At 40.3% G+C, this 13,721-nt stretch overlaps 1 protein-coding gene across 2 annotated transcripts in view; it reads right to left on the bottom strand.

Annotated features, from left to right (window-relative positions):
- ranbp2 (RAN binding protein 2) overlaps nucleotides 1-13,721 on the bottom strand; it is a 114,184-nt gene that overhangs the window by 84,891 nt on the left and 15,572 nt on the right. The gene's annotated exons all lie outside the window — the stretch shown is intronic.

Here is a 13,721-nt window from a genome sequence, read left to right as displayed (position 1 = left end):
AGATGGAGATACTGGAGGCCATTCCAGGTAGGGATTCTTGATATTTAACAGTTCAGCAAACCTAGTGATAGAATAGTGTAAGATGTAAGATGGTCGCACTAAAGAAGCGAGCCACAATAATATTAAACTCTGATTACAGGAGTCATGGCGTTGGCTATGGAGATGCGCTTCCCTGTAAACGAACATTTCCATAGACGAGGACCACACAGACACTGTCTGTCTGAAAAGAAAAGAACTGTTGCCCAAGATGAGAGGAGAGGATGAGAGGAGAGATCGCCTTTCTGAGGTATGACAGACTGATAATCCGATCCCGAAGTAGCACCCCAAAGCAGCAGAGGGACAGTTGAATGGTTGTTGCCCTTGCCACATATACCGACATTATGAATATATCATATAGTATACAATGCTAATTAATACTAACCTACCCAAAAAGGGTTTAAAAATGGCACATATAAATATCTGTAGCATAAGAAACAAGCTAGCTGAGATATCAGAGATTTTACTATCAGACAATTTCCATGATATTATCTTAGCTATATCAGAAACACACCTTGACCCCCTGCAATTTGCATATCGCCCCAACAGGTCCACGGAGGACGCCATAGCCCATGTGCTGCACATAGCAGCATCACACCTGGACAAGAGGCAGGGGAACTACCGGTATGTGAGAATGCTATTCATCGACTACAGCTCAGCATTCAATACCATAGTCGCCTCCAAACTCATAGCCAAGCTCAGGGACCTGGGCTTGAACTATGACCTCTGCCAGTGGGTCTTGGACTTCCTGACGGGTAGACCCCAGGTGGTGAGAGCAGGCAACTGCACCTCCTCATCCATCACGCTCAACATAGGGGCCCCCCGGGCGGCTAGGTGGTGTAGTGGGCAAGGCGCTCGCCATCAACGCTGGAGACGCTGGGTTCTAATCCAGCTCTCGGCGTTGCTATCAGCTTGGCTGGTCGTTCATACTAACACAATTGGCAGTGTTAGGGGTGGGAAAGCTAATGGGTGGGTCCTGGGTGTTGTGGACAGCGATCCCTACAGTTTGGTCGGGGCGCCTGCACAGCGAGGGTAGGATCTGGAGGCGTTACACTCTCCCGGTGAGAATCTGCGCTGCCAGGATGGCTGCCGGCTGGCTGCACATGCGTCGGAGGAAAGCATGTGACAGTCTCCGGCCTCCCGGACCAACAGTAGGGGGGGAGTGCGCAACAACCAGGAAGGGGGTTGGGAATTGGCATAACGACTAAACAGTGGGATGGGAGAAAAATCTGAAAAAGGAGGGGGGGGGGGGGGGGGGGGGGGGGATAAAAAAAAAAAAAAAAAAAAAAAACATAAGGGGCCCCCCAGGGCTGTGTTCCGAGTCCCCGCCTCTACTCCCTGTACACACATGACTGTGTGGCACAGCGGAACAACAACACAATCATCAAATTTGCTGATGACACAGTAGTGGTGGGCCTGATCTCTGCCAACGACGAGAGGGCCTACCTGGAAGAGGTAGAGAATCTGTCGCAGTGGTGTCAGGAGAACTGCCTCTCCCTGAACGTCAGCAAAACAAAAGAGATGATTGTGGACTTCAGGAGGTCGGGGGTCAGGGACTACAGCCCTCTCAGCATCGACGGGGCACCGGTTGAGAGAGTGAACAGTTTCAAGTACCTCGGAGTCCACATATCCGAGGACTTGACATGGACCACACACATTGACAGTGTTGTGAAGAAGGCATGGCAACGCCTCTACTTCCTCAGGCGCCTAAGGAAGTTCCAAGTCAGTCAGAAGATCCTTAAGAACTTCTACTCATGCACAATAGAGAGCATCCTGACTGGCAATATCACCTCCTGGTTTGGGAATAGCACCGCACAAGACCGTAGCAGACTACAGAGAGTGGCCCGTTCAGCCGCACGCACAATTGGAGGGGGGCTTCCCGCACTCTCCAGGACATTTACAACAAGCGTTGCATAGTTAAGGCTAAGATAATTATCAAAGACTCCAGCCACCCAAACAACTGCCTCTTTGAACTGCTGCGGTCAGGCAAGCGATACCGGAGTCTCATGGCAAGCACAGAGAGACTCAGAAGAAGCTTCCATCCTCAGGCCAGAATCAGAATGCTAAATGACAATAACACTATGTAACAACCATCAAATGCACGCACAGCACACACATCCACACTCACTTTAAACAAACAACTCACTGCAGCACCCACTTTAGAACACCTAAACACACTTTATATTTATTGGTAAAGAATTTGCACTACAACCCATACCTCATTACACCTTACTGTAAATTGTACCCAAATTGCACCTCATCCCATTTCTGCTTTGCACTGTATAGTATATTGTATTGTAACTCAGTTACTTCTACTCTGCATTGTACATTGTATATATGTATATACTGAACACTTTTGTCTAGGTACTTGACTTCTATTTTATACTTGCTATACTTATTTTATACTTATCTATTTTTGTCTAGCACAGTCTCTGGAGCGTAACAAAAAGAAGCATTTTGTATAAAAGTATTCTGTACCACAACTAATAAAGAAACTTGAAACAATGCTAATTAATACTAACCTACCCAAAAGGGTTTAAAAATGGCACATATTATATCTGTAGCATAAGAAACAAGCTAGCTGAGATATCAGAGATTTTACTATCAGACAATTTCCATATCTTAGCTATATCAGAAACACACCTTGATTCTACATTTGAGGATGGGGCATTGCAAATTGATGGATACAACATTTTTTAGGAAGGACAGGAATGCATTTGGGGGAGGGATTGCTTTTTATATTCAGAATCTTATTCCAGTGAAGATTAGGAAAGATTTAATGAATAATTAAATTGAAACATTATGGCTGCAAGTACACTTGCCTCATTTGAAGCCTATGTTGATCGGTTGCGGTTATAGACCACCTATTGCAAATAATGTGTAGAACAAATATGTGACATGTTGGACCAAGTGTGTGATTTGAGTAATGAGATTTATTTTATGGGTGACCTTAACATAGATTGGTTTTCATTGAAAAAGATCCAGAAAAATCTCTATGGGAATTTGATACCATTTTTATGCCACTTGTTGACAAACATGCACCATTGAGAAAGTTTACCGTCAGAAGCGTCAGAACACCATGGTTGGATGATGAACTAAAAGAGTATATGATAGAACGTAATCAAGCTAAATTAATAGCAAATGCATCAGGTTATAAATCAGACTGGGAGGTATATTGCAAATTAAGAAATGTCGTTACAAAATGAAGAAGAAATTGTATTATGAAAATAAGTTTGATTATATTAAAAATTACAGTAAATTATTATGGAATACTCTAAATGAAATAATGGGCAGTGCCAGGAATAAGAAACCTACCCCATCCTTTCTAGAAACAGAAGGAAAATTCCTCACCAAACCAGATTGCTAATCATATTAACAATTATTTTATTGGAAAAGTAGATAATTTAAGGAATAATATGCAAACAATAGATAATGAAAAATCATATTTATTAATAAAGAATAAAATAATGAAAGATAAAAATTGTAAATTTAATTTTGATAGTGTGACTATAAGTAATGTAGAACATATGTTAAGTACCACTAAAAACAAACCATCAGGTGTTGACGGTCTTGACGGGAAACTTCTGAAATTGGTCGCTGATTTAATTGCCCCCGCTATCTGTCATATTATAAATCAATCCTTTAGTGAATGTTTGTATCCCCAACAGTGGAAAACTGCCAAAGTAATACCACTGCCAAACATTTTGGAATTGCCATTCTCAGGATCTAATAGTCGTCCGATAAGTTTACTGCCAGTTTTAAGTAAACTGATGGAAAGAATAGTAAGTGAACAGATTAAATGCTACTTTTCTTTGAACACATTAACCACTGATTTTCAACATGCATATCGTGAAGGACATTCAACAGCGACTGCTTTATCCCAAATGATGGATTATTGGCTGAAAGAGATAGATAAAAAGAAAATGGTTGGCACTGTCTTGCTTGATTTTACTGCAGCATTCGACATCATAGATCACAAATTCTTACTTAAACTTTAATGTTACGGTTTCTCCTTATCTGCATTATCTTGGATTCAAACTTATTTAACAAACCGGAAACAAATAGTTTATTTTTTTTAAATGGGAGTTACTCAGAAGTTAAAACGGTAAGGCAATAAAATCCACGTTGGATATGCATGGACAACGGATCACCTCCGTCGAATCGGGCTTGTCTGACTACAGCGACAGAGTCGTCGAGATGGAGGGCGCATATGCTCAACTCAAAACAGAGAATGCTCTGCTAGTGGACAAGTTGGATGATCTTGAAAACCGCTCGCGCAGAGCCAACTTGAGTGATCGGCATCCCTGAAAAAATGGAAGGCGCGGATCCAATCAAATTAATTTTTTTTTTAATATTTTTTTGACATGACATAAAACTAGACACACAAGCATTAACAGTAAATATCCACAATAAATCACAGATGTAGTTTACGAGATATATACAAAATACTTGCAATACAATTAGGGATGGGTACCTTTCACATTTGAACCGGTACCTGTGAATCGATACCGGTACCCAACGGTACCTTTTTTCTGTACTTTATTGTAGTATTGTATTTACCTACCTCAGTCGTGAAAAAAATTATCCAAACTTCAAATAACTACAATTTCGATCGTTTTCGGCTTGCCATTGCTCCGACTGCTTTGTTGTTGAATTAAGTCAAATCCTAGGTAAGCATATATTGTGCGTGTGAACGTTGACATGAAAAGAAAGATTTTTTTTTTTCTTTTGGTATCTCACTTGAATCGATACTCGGTAGTACCGACGTGTTTCGGTTCGGTACCTCAAAAGTACAGAATTCGGTACCTATCCCTAAATACAATACAATACATACATATGCTCTTACTCGCTCTTCTTCCCCCCCCCCCCCCCCCCCCCCCCCTCAGGACCCCCCTTGGATAATCCATCCATTATTTCGTTTCTAACCAAGGATTACAATTCATATGCTAACCTTTATTCTCTCCACCACTTCTAACCAGATTGCAATGCTGGCTTCATTGACACCTAAAATTCTTGCTGTAGATATCTCTAGAAAAATCACATCGAGATAGGTAAGAACCCATACCTTCCGGCACATTTTATCCGGTTGAATCCAGCGTGATGCTATCAGCTTTTTAGCAGCCGTAAGACCGGACAAAATTAGTCTCTTTAGCTGTATAGAGGCTGCTAACTGAGAAACATCATTCAACAACAATAGAGAAGGCAGTACAGGTATGGTCAGAAATAAAAATTCTGATAATTGCGTGGTTACTTCTTCCCAGAATATCTTAACAGGGGGGCATTCCCAGTACATATGTATAAATGTACCGATATCACCCCTTAGACACAAGGAGCATAGAGTCTTGTTTAAGCCCCATTCGGTTCAATCTTATAGGAGTCAGGTAAGTCCTATGAATATAATTAAGATTCATCTGTTAATGATCCGGGTTGCGTGACGCTAGTCGAACGTTTGCCCAGACTTCTTGCCAATCAAAATCTACTTCCAAGTCTGGTATATCCCTCCTCCAGACTGAGTCTAGGGGAAGGATTCCATACGAAGACGTAAGTAAGTGATGATAAAAGTCTGATACGAAGCCTCTCGATGTCTCCCTTTCATAGAAGAATTTGTGATATCTGTGGTGCTCAAGTGGCATCTTTAATGAGACTCCATGAGCCTTCAAAGTTGCTAATAACTGTATATAGAAATAATAAGTGGAGCTGGTGAGGTTAAATTTGTTATGAATTTCATGATAGCTACAGAAACCCTGTTCGTTGAAGATATCTCCCAATGTATGTATGCCCTGCTTTTCCCATTTGGGATATCTGATAGGTCATTGTGCAATAAGGAGTGCATTGTTATTGAATAGGGGAGAATGGTTATGCCATTTATGTTGGTTAGTAAATTTTTTCTGTGTGTCACGCCATATCCGAATCACGTGTGTAATAAGAGGACCAAATTTCAAGTCGCATTGCTTAATTGATAATTTGGTGTATACTATATCCTGCAGTCTATGTGGTGCCACTATGTTTTCTTCTAATGTTCTCCAGGATACAGATGCTTGAGAATCAAACCAGGTGATCAGTGGTCTTAAAGAGAACACTTTAAAATAGTGGTAGAAATCTGGAAATGCTAAACCTCCGTCGGCTTTGTTTCTCTGTGCGGTGGATCTTTTTATTCGTGGAGGTTTGTTGTTCCAAATAAATTTATATGCGCAGGGCTGTACACTGCGACGAGATGATCGCAAATTACCCCTTAATTTGGCCGTTGCGAGTGAAATATTATATCTGGTAGCAACGTTGCGACGGCGCACAGCAAGTTTCAATTTCAGTTCCTGGCATTTTTAACCAGTGGAGAAAGGTAAGAGATTTCCCTATCGTTTATCTTATATGAATTATTCTACGTTAATAAAACATACCTGGTGATCAACTACAGTTTGCTGTGAACATTATGATACGTGTGTAGTGTTCTGATAACGACGGCTGGGCAGCGGGAGCTGGATGCTGGATGCTGGATTTTGCGAGAAGCATGCAGCTGCAGAGCCGCAGAGCTGGACAGCTTTGCCTGCACAGTGCAATACTCCAATTCAGCCATTGGCAATTCAGCCGTTGGGTGGGGGGCGCTGTTGAGCGGGCCTGTGACCGGATCTGAAAGCGCCCCTGCTCTGCGGCTCTGCAGTTGCATACTATAGGGATTCGTTGGGAGCAACACGGAGTCTCGACTCTGGACTTATTTTATTTGGAATATAATGACTGTATACGCAAAAGTAGCCTAGTTTTAAGTTAAAATATTATAAATCTACATGCCTTGAGGATGTCATTCTTTATATAGCCTGCGTTCAAATTATACCGTGATATAAATTTTAGACCATACCGTCTATCTATCTATCTAATAATGAGACAATATGCAAATAAGATAATACTAATAATTGTCGGTTCCCGTATATGAAATGAAAGTGGCTTGCAACTTTACTGCTGGTAAAATCACTGTTTATTTCTCGTTTTGCATAGTATTACATTCCACTTCTATAAACAAAGTCCTACGGTAAGAGCCTCATACGGGTCAATTAAACCTTTTTTATTAGTCTTTCCTTCGAGCTAAGTTGGACTGAACATTTCACTGTCAAAAGCGCAAATGTAAATAAGGTTGCGTTGCAACACTGTTTTCACAATAAAGGTCACATATACAAATACCTCTCAATTCTTATAAAAAAAAGTCCCGGATATACATAAACATTAATTGGCATAGATCTCTATAAACGGCCCAACACATTGATCACTTTAGGCACACACTGAAACCAGTAACATCACAAATATGAAGCAGGTAATTACCCATACAAATAATAAACCTTTCATGGGGTTATTTACAATAATAATTAATTCGATTTCTAAAGCACTTTTCATTGTGAAACAAATGTATGCAGAGTTTCTTGTCCTCCTGATTAATGCAATGGTGTGTGTGTGTTGTGATGATCTCATTCAAGGAGCACTACACAAGCGCGCACGCGCACACACACACACACACACTGTTGTTTTTGTTCCATTAGTGATTTACACACTTTCTCAGTTGGTTCATTATAAAAGATGCAAACCTGAAAACAAACGCACTTAAATGTTAAATAAAAGGACCACAGTAATGAGGCAGGAAGAACATATTTTTTTAATAATGGTAAAATTGTTATTTAAAAATGTTTAAAATATTTTTTGCACCTAGTGAAAAAGCTTAGCGTACAGCCCTGATGCGGTGGAGTGTAATTTTTTCCAGTAACCAGCAAGGGGGGGTAACGGTACCATTGAACTAAAGAAGTTGATTCTAGGTAAAACATCCATATTAACTATTGATACTCGGGCCTGTACTGAGTTAAGTTTTGACCACCTGTCAAAGTCATTTGTGATCCTATATTGGAGTCTTGTATAATTATACTTCACCGTTTGGCATATAGTAGGGAATATTTCAACTCCAAGACATCTAAAGTGTTCTACCATTGGTATATTTCCTGGAAGGATTGTAGCCTTCGCAGAGACATTAAGTGGGAGGAAGGCCGACTTTGGCCAGTTTATCCTAAATCCCGATAGATTGCCAAAATCATCAATCAGCTTGAGAAGATGAGGCAGTGAGGTGGTAGGGTTTTGCATGAACAATATTACGTCGTCCACATATAAACTAATATGATGCTGTGTGCCCTTAATTGAGATTGGCTCTATGGATTGGGATTGTCTTATATACTGTGCTAAAGGCTCTAAGGATAGAGCAAATAGTCCGGGACTAAGAGGGCAACCCTGTCTGGACGAGCGCGACACAGGAAAGAGTGAGGAGGTGAATTTACCTGTTATAATCATGGCCGATGGGTCTTTGTATAATACTTTTATCATATTAATGAATCAGTTTCCTAACCCCATCCTTCCGAGTACTGCCCATAAATAAGACCATTCCAACCTATCAAAAGCTTTCATCGCATCCAAGGATAATACAGCTGTAGGTGGAATGGCATCCTTGCTGGCGTCTAATACATGTAGTAACCGTCTTATATTATCCGTGATCAGGCGGCCTTTTATGAAGCCAGTCTGATCAGGATGAACTAAAGATGTCATATGCTTTTGAAGTCTGATGGCTAGTACCTTAGCATACAGCTTGAGATCGGTTCCGAGGAGACTTAAGGGTCTATAACTACCACATTCGGTGGGTTCTTTGTCCTTTTTAAGGAGGACAGATATGAGTGCCATATTGACGTCCCTGGGGCTGTCTTAAATACTTTGAAGCTTCGTTCGATGGCACAAGCTTCGAACATAAAAAAAAAAAATCTAAGTTTAAAAAATGCCTCCAAAATCTTGCGCCTCCATTCCAATGAAACAAAAGTAAGCGGCGCCTCGACTCCACCCCTCTACAACAAGCATGTGGAGATTATCTGTGTTGAAAACAACAAGGACATGTGCAGCAGACATGTCGACGAAGAAGTCATCAGACGTGTGGTTACACTTTAAAATATGCAAAGACAATGCCCAAAAAGCCGAGTGCCAGATATGCCAGAAGAAAATGGCATATCACAACTCTACAACAACTTTGTCAAATCACCAAAAAAACATAAGTATCGTTGTACACGACGGCGCCACACAAAACATTAATAAGGCTATGCCTATGCTGCTATGACTAATGTGTTACCAAGTTGGCTAATTTAATTGTAATCATCTGCTTTTGTAGGTGCATTGTCTGATATAATTATAAATTAAATATAATATAATTGTTTGCTTGATAGACGAAGGTTGCAACATAATTATGTCATGTCGTTGGCTGCGAGAGCAGCCCCACTGCACCCAGGCAGCGCAGCCGAGTGAAACCTTGTTGGCTGCGTCAGTCACGAAAGGGGCTACTTAATTAATTAATCCAATCCACTTTATTTATAGAGCACATTTAAAAACAACAAAGTTTACCAAAGTGCTGTACAAGTCCCACAACATAAGATAAAAAAAATAAAATAAAAAATAATTACCGGTACTATATATTTTTTTCCCTCGAAGCTTCGAATTAAAATCGAAGCTCGGGCCCGAAGCTTCGATTGCCAAAAAAAGCTTCGAAGGTCAGCCCTAATTGATCCTGTTCTGATCCAAGACAACAAGCGAGAGTGGAGTACCTGCTGACAAAGGTAACGTCTATTTTACCGAACCCCATCATAAAACATGCTTTTGTAATGATCGCAGTGTCGGAAAACGACCCCCCCCGATGGCTTTGTGAAGAAACAAATAGCCGTGTTTACCTTTGACCTGGCAATAATATAGGTTTCAGGCGAGCAGCCGGGATATTTGAGCATATGCACACAAAACACTATATCTCACGATCTAGAAAACCAGCCTGGATTAATGTGAAACGGGGCGTGGTATAGTGCAGAAACGAAGGTATGTAGAAATAAACTGTTTTGTCCCTGTTGGAGTATAAATAGTGCCCGTCAAATGAGCCATACTATTGTCTCCATAGCTATAATATAGAATATACGATGGGTCAGCAAACATCGTGAAAATGGTCAATAACACTGGCACCATGGAGTAGATGGAAAAACAGCGTGGCAGTCAATGAGTTAAGCTCGAGGCCTGCTGGTGTGCTAACTACTAGCAGTGAGCTTGCAGCTAGGCTTCAATCAGGATTGTGCCAACCCTTTCACTGCCACACTACAGAAGGTTAACCTTTTGTAGTGTGGCAGTGAAAGGGTTAACCTGCTGCCGTGCGGCAGTGAAAGGGTTAACCTTCTGTGTATTGTCGCAGTGAAAGGATTAACACTTTGGTTGCCTAAGGTTAAATTAATGATATACCATAGATTGCCAGCGCTATTTGTCTATGGAGAAAGTCCCCTTCTTTGCAGGGCTATAACTTTTTAAATTCTATTGCTACATTGCCATTATTAGGGCCCATTCAAAGTCCTATATGTATTGTTCATTGTGTAGCAACGTTAAACTTTTTCATTCACATATTCATAGTAAAGTATGGTCTAATGTATAAGTATGTTTTCATCTCTTTCTGCAGCTTTCTCCAGAACGTGATATATAGCCCCAAATGCATTATATTGATGATGAAATACAGTTTGATGGCAATCAGCGCGATATAAAAAATTCCAACTAGACGTACTTCTAGAAGTTACTACACGTCATCTGATGTTGACCGGATGGGCGAGGGGGCGTTTATAATTCCGTGGGCAGCGTTATACCAATCATCTAATGTGGGTCAAATGTTGATAATATCAGTTATTATCGAAGAAGGTAACGTTACACGCTGAAACTCACCCCAGTCTCCGCGCGCCGTTGGGCGATCATCGTCGAGTAGAAATTTTATCATTATGGGATATATTTTTACCCGGTCCATCTCCAGCTTGTATAATGGTATATACGTCCAAATCATGTTGTTTATCGAGTTATTGGCAATCGATCACCGTGTAGCGTGACGAGCCAGAGTCACATGAACCATAGCGAGCGCCCGGAAGTACTACGGTCGTCATGACAACCTCTATTCAACATCCTGTTTTGGCGATTGCGCCGATCGGCCACCAGATGGCGCTCCTGAACCGCCAGAGAGCTCAGTGGGTCCTGCTGGTGGATCTCAGGCCAGCGGAGGGACATTATGAATCCGATCGCAGATTTTTGAAATATTGATATAAGGACGCTGTACAGCGTCCCCCGGCAACTTTAGCATGGCCAGCAAAGACGTGAAAAGACGTGTCCCGGCACTCAAAGTGTTAAGAAAAAACCTGAAAATTTCCGAAAAGATTATTATAATTTTCTTTTTAAATAAACACTCCATTTGAATGAATGAACACATTTTATTTGTATAGATTGAACTGTTCACAGGGAAGAGGAACGTGGGAGAGGGGTTGAAAATCTGTTATGCAAGAATAGCAGGTCTGATAGATGTTGCTTTCGCATTTCGCTTTGAGTCTTAGACCAAGTGGAAAAATAATCAAAACATACATAAAGCTCAATATTGATCCTGATCCAAATATTTATAATAATTTTTTTTTTTTTTTTTTTTAACATTTTTAACACTTTGATCGCCATGGTTAAATTCATAATTTACCATCCCTAGCCAGCTCGATTTGTCTATGGAGAAGTTCCCCTTCTTTGCAGGGCTATAACTTTTTCAATTCTATTGCTAAATTGACATTATTATGGCCCATTCAATGTCCTATATCCATTGTTCAGGATGTAGCAACGTTATACTTTTTCATTTACATATTCATACTAAAATATGGTCTAAAGTATAAGTATGTTTTTATCGTTTTCTGCAGCTTTCTCCAGAACTTGATTTATAGCCCCAAATGCATTATATTGATGATCAAATACAGTTTGGTAGCGATCGGTGCCAGATAAAAAATGTCAACTGGAGGTACTTCTAGAAGTTACTACGTATCATCTGATGTTGACCGGATGGGCAGGGGGTCGTTTATAATTCCGTGGGCAACGTTATATCATTCACCTAGTGTGGGTCATATGATCATCAGAGCAGTTCATATGGAACACGTTAGAAAATAACGCTGGATCTTACCGTATCTTCCTCGCGCCGTTGGACGATCAGCTTGGAGTACAGTTTTCGATTATGGGATGTTGATCTAGATCAGGGGTAGGCAACCCTAGGCACGCGTGCCTGCATAGGCACGCGGGGGCAGCAGTAATATATATAAAATAAAAAATGTGCTTTGAAATATTATAGTGAAATATTTTGCACTGTTGTCGCATTTATCTTGTTGAAATCCTCCCACAGGTTCTTTTTACTACCACATATTTAATTGAGACCCTTTATTTGTTTATTATTTCAATTTAGCTGGAAATACATTGCTACATCATTCAGTAACATTTGCAGAGCCTTATAACAAAAACATTATTACGGTCACCATTGTGACCAGTGGGATTAATCACCAAATTGTATTATTTATTTTTCTATTTCATTGAACATTGCACATGTTAAAAGCCATTTTTTTTACTCAAAATGAGTATTACCAAGTCAACTTGTGTTCTTAAAACAATGCCAATAAACAGTTTTATTAGGTTGAAATAATGTGGTTGTGTACTTATTTTTCTGTTAACTTATTATGGATTGAAAACTGAAAACCTTAATGCACAGTAACTGAACTCAATATTTTTAAGTTCTGGTAACTTATTATTAAAAAAAAATGTACATTGTAGTCTTGCGATCAATCAAAACTTATTTACACGATATACCTCACATTCACCCTCCATTCACATCCTGGTGTTCTCCTGGTGTTCTCCATTAGGCCTGTAGGTGGAGCTATGACAGCACACGTACAGTACACACACCGATGGTGTGTGATGTGTCCAAAAATGTATGGGCAAATGTGAGTGAAATGGTCGCACTGTATGCAGCTGTTTGTCTGCATTGCATTCCCCCCCCCCACTCAGATTTAGGGTTGATACAACCATCATAATAATATTGTTAATAATAACAATAACAATAATGATGTAATAATGTAAAAATTATCATTAAAAAGACCTGATTATGAGAAGAAAAAAAATTACGATGCATGGAATATTGTTGAGGCACACTAGTTACAACTATATTTCAAACAGGCACTCCATGTCAAAAAGGTTGCTGACCCCTGATCTAGATGAACCATTTCCAGGTTGTATAATACTATATACGTCCAAATAACGTTGTTTATTGAGTTAGGGCGAGCGATTAATTATCCAGTGTCGAGATGGAGTCCGGCTAACGATCGCGAGTGCCCGGACGAAATATGGATGAGCACTTCCTGTTTGGCGCGTCACTTCCTGTTGGCTGATCTGCCACCAGATGGCGCTCTTGAACCGTTTAGAGAGTTGAGTGGAGATCAGCAGTATATCTCAGGTCCTCGGAGGAGAAATATGATTTCGATCACAGATTTTTGAAATATTGATATCAAAGACGTGTTACGCGTCTTCGGCAGATTGAGCATGGCGGGCAATGACGAGTTACGGCGTTTCCGGTAGGGATGTCCGATATTATCGGCCGATATCAGCAGTAAAATGTGATATCGGAAAATATCGGTATCGGTTTAAAAAAAATTTAAAACAATAACAATATTTGTTATATATATATATCCAGTGAAATTATTAGTTACCTGAAATTATTCAGTTTTTTGGACGGGGAAACCCTGCATATATCGGTATCGGTTGATATCGGTATCGGAAATTAAGAGTTGGACAATATCGGAATATCGGTATCGGTAAAAAAG

The sequence above is a fragment of the Notolepis coatsorum genome (assembly GCF_963971535.1).
Source record: "Notolepis coatsorum genome assembly, chromosome: 3".
In the NCBI taxonomy this organism is placed as follows: Eukaryota; Metazoa; Chordata; class Actinopteri; order Aulopiformes; family Paralepididae; genus Notolepis; species Notolepis coatsorum.
Note: the sequence above shows the minus strand (reverse complement) of the source record. Positions and strands in the feature narration are given on the sequence as shown.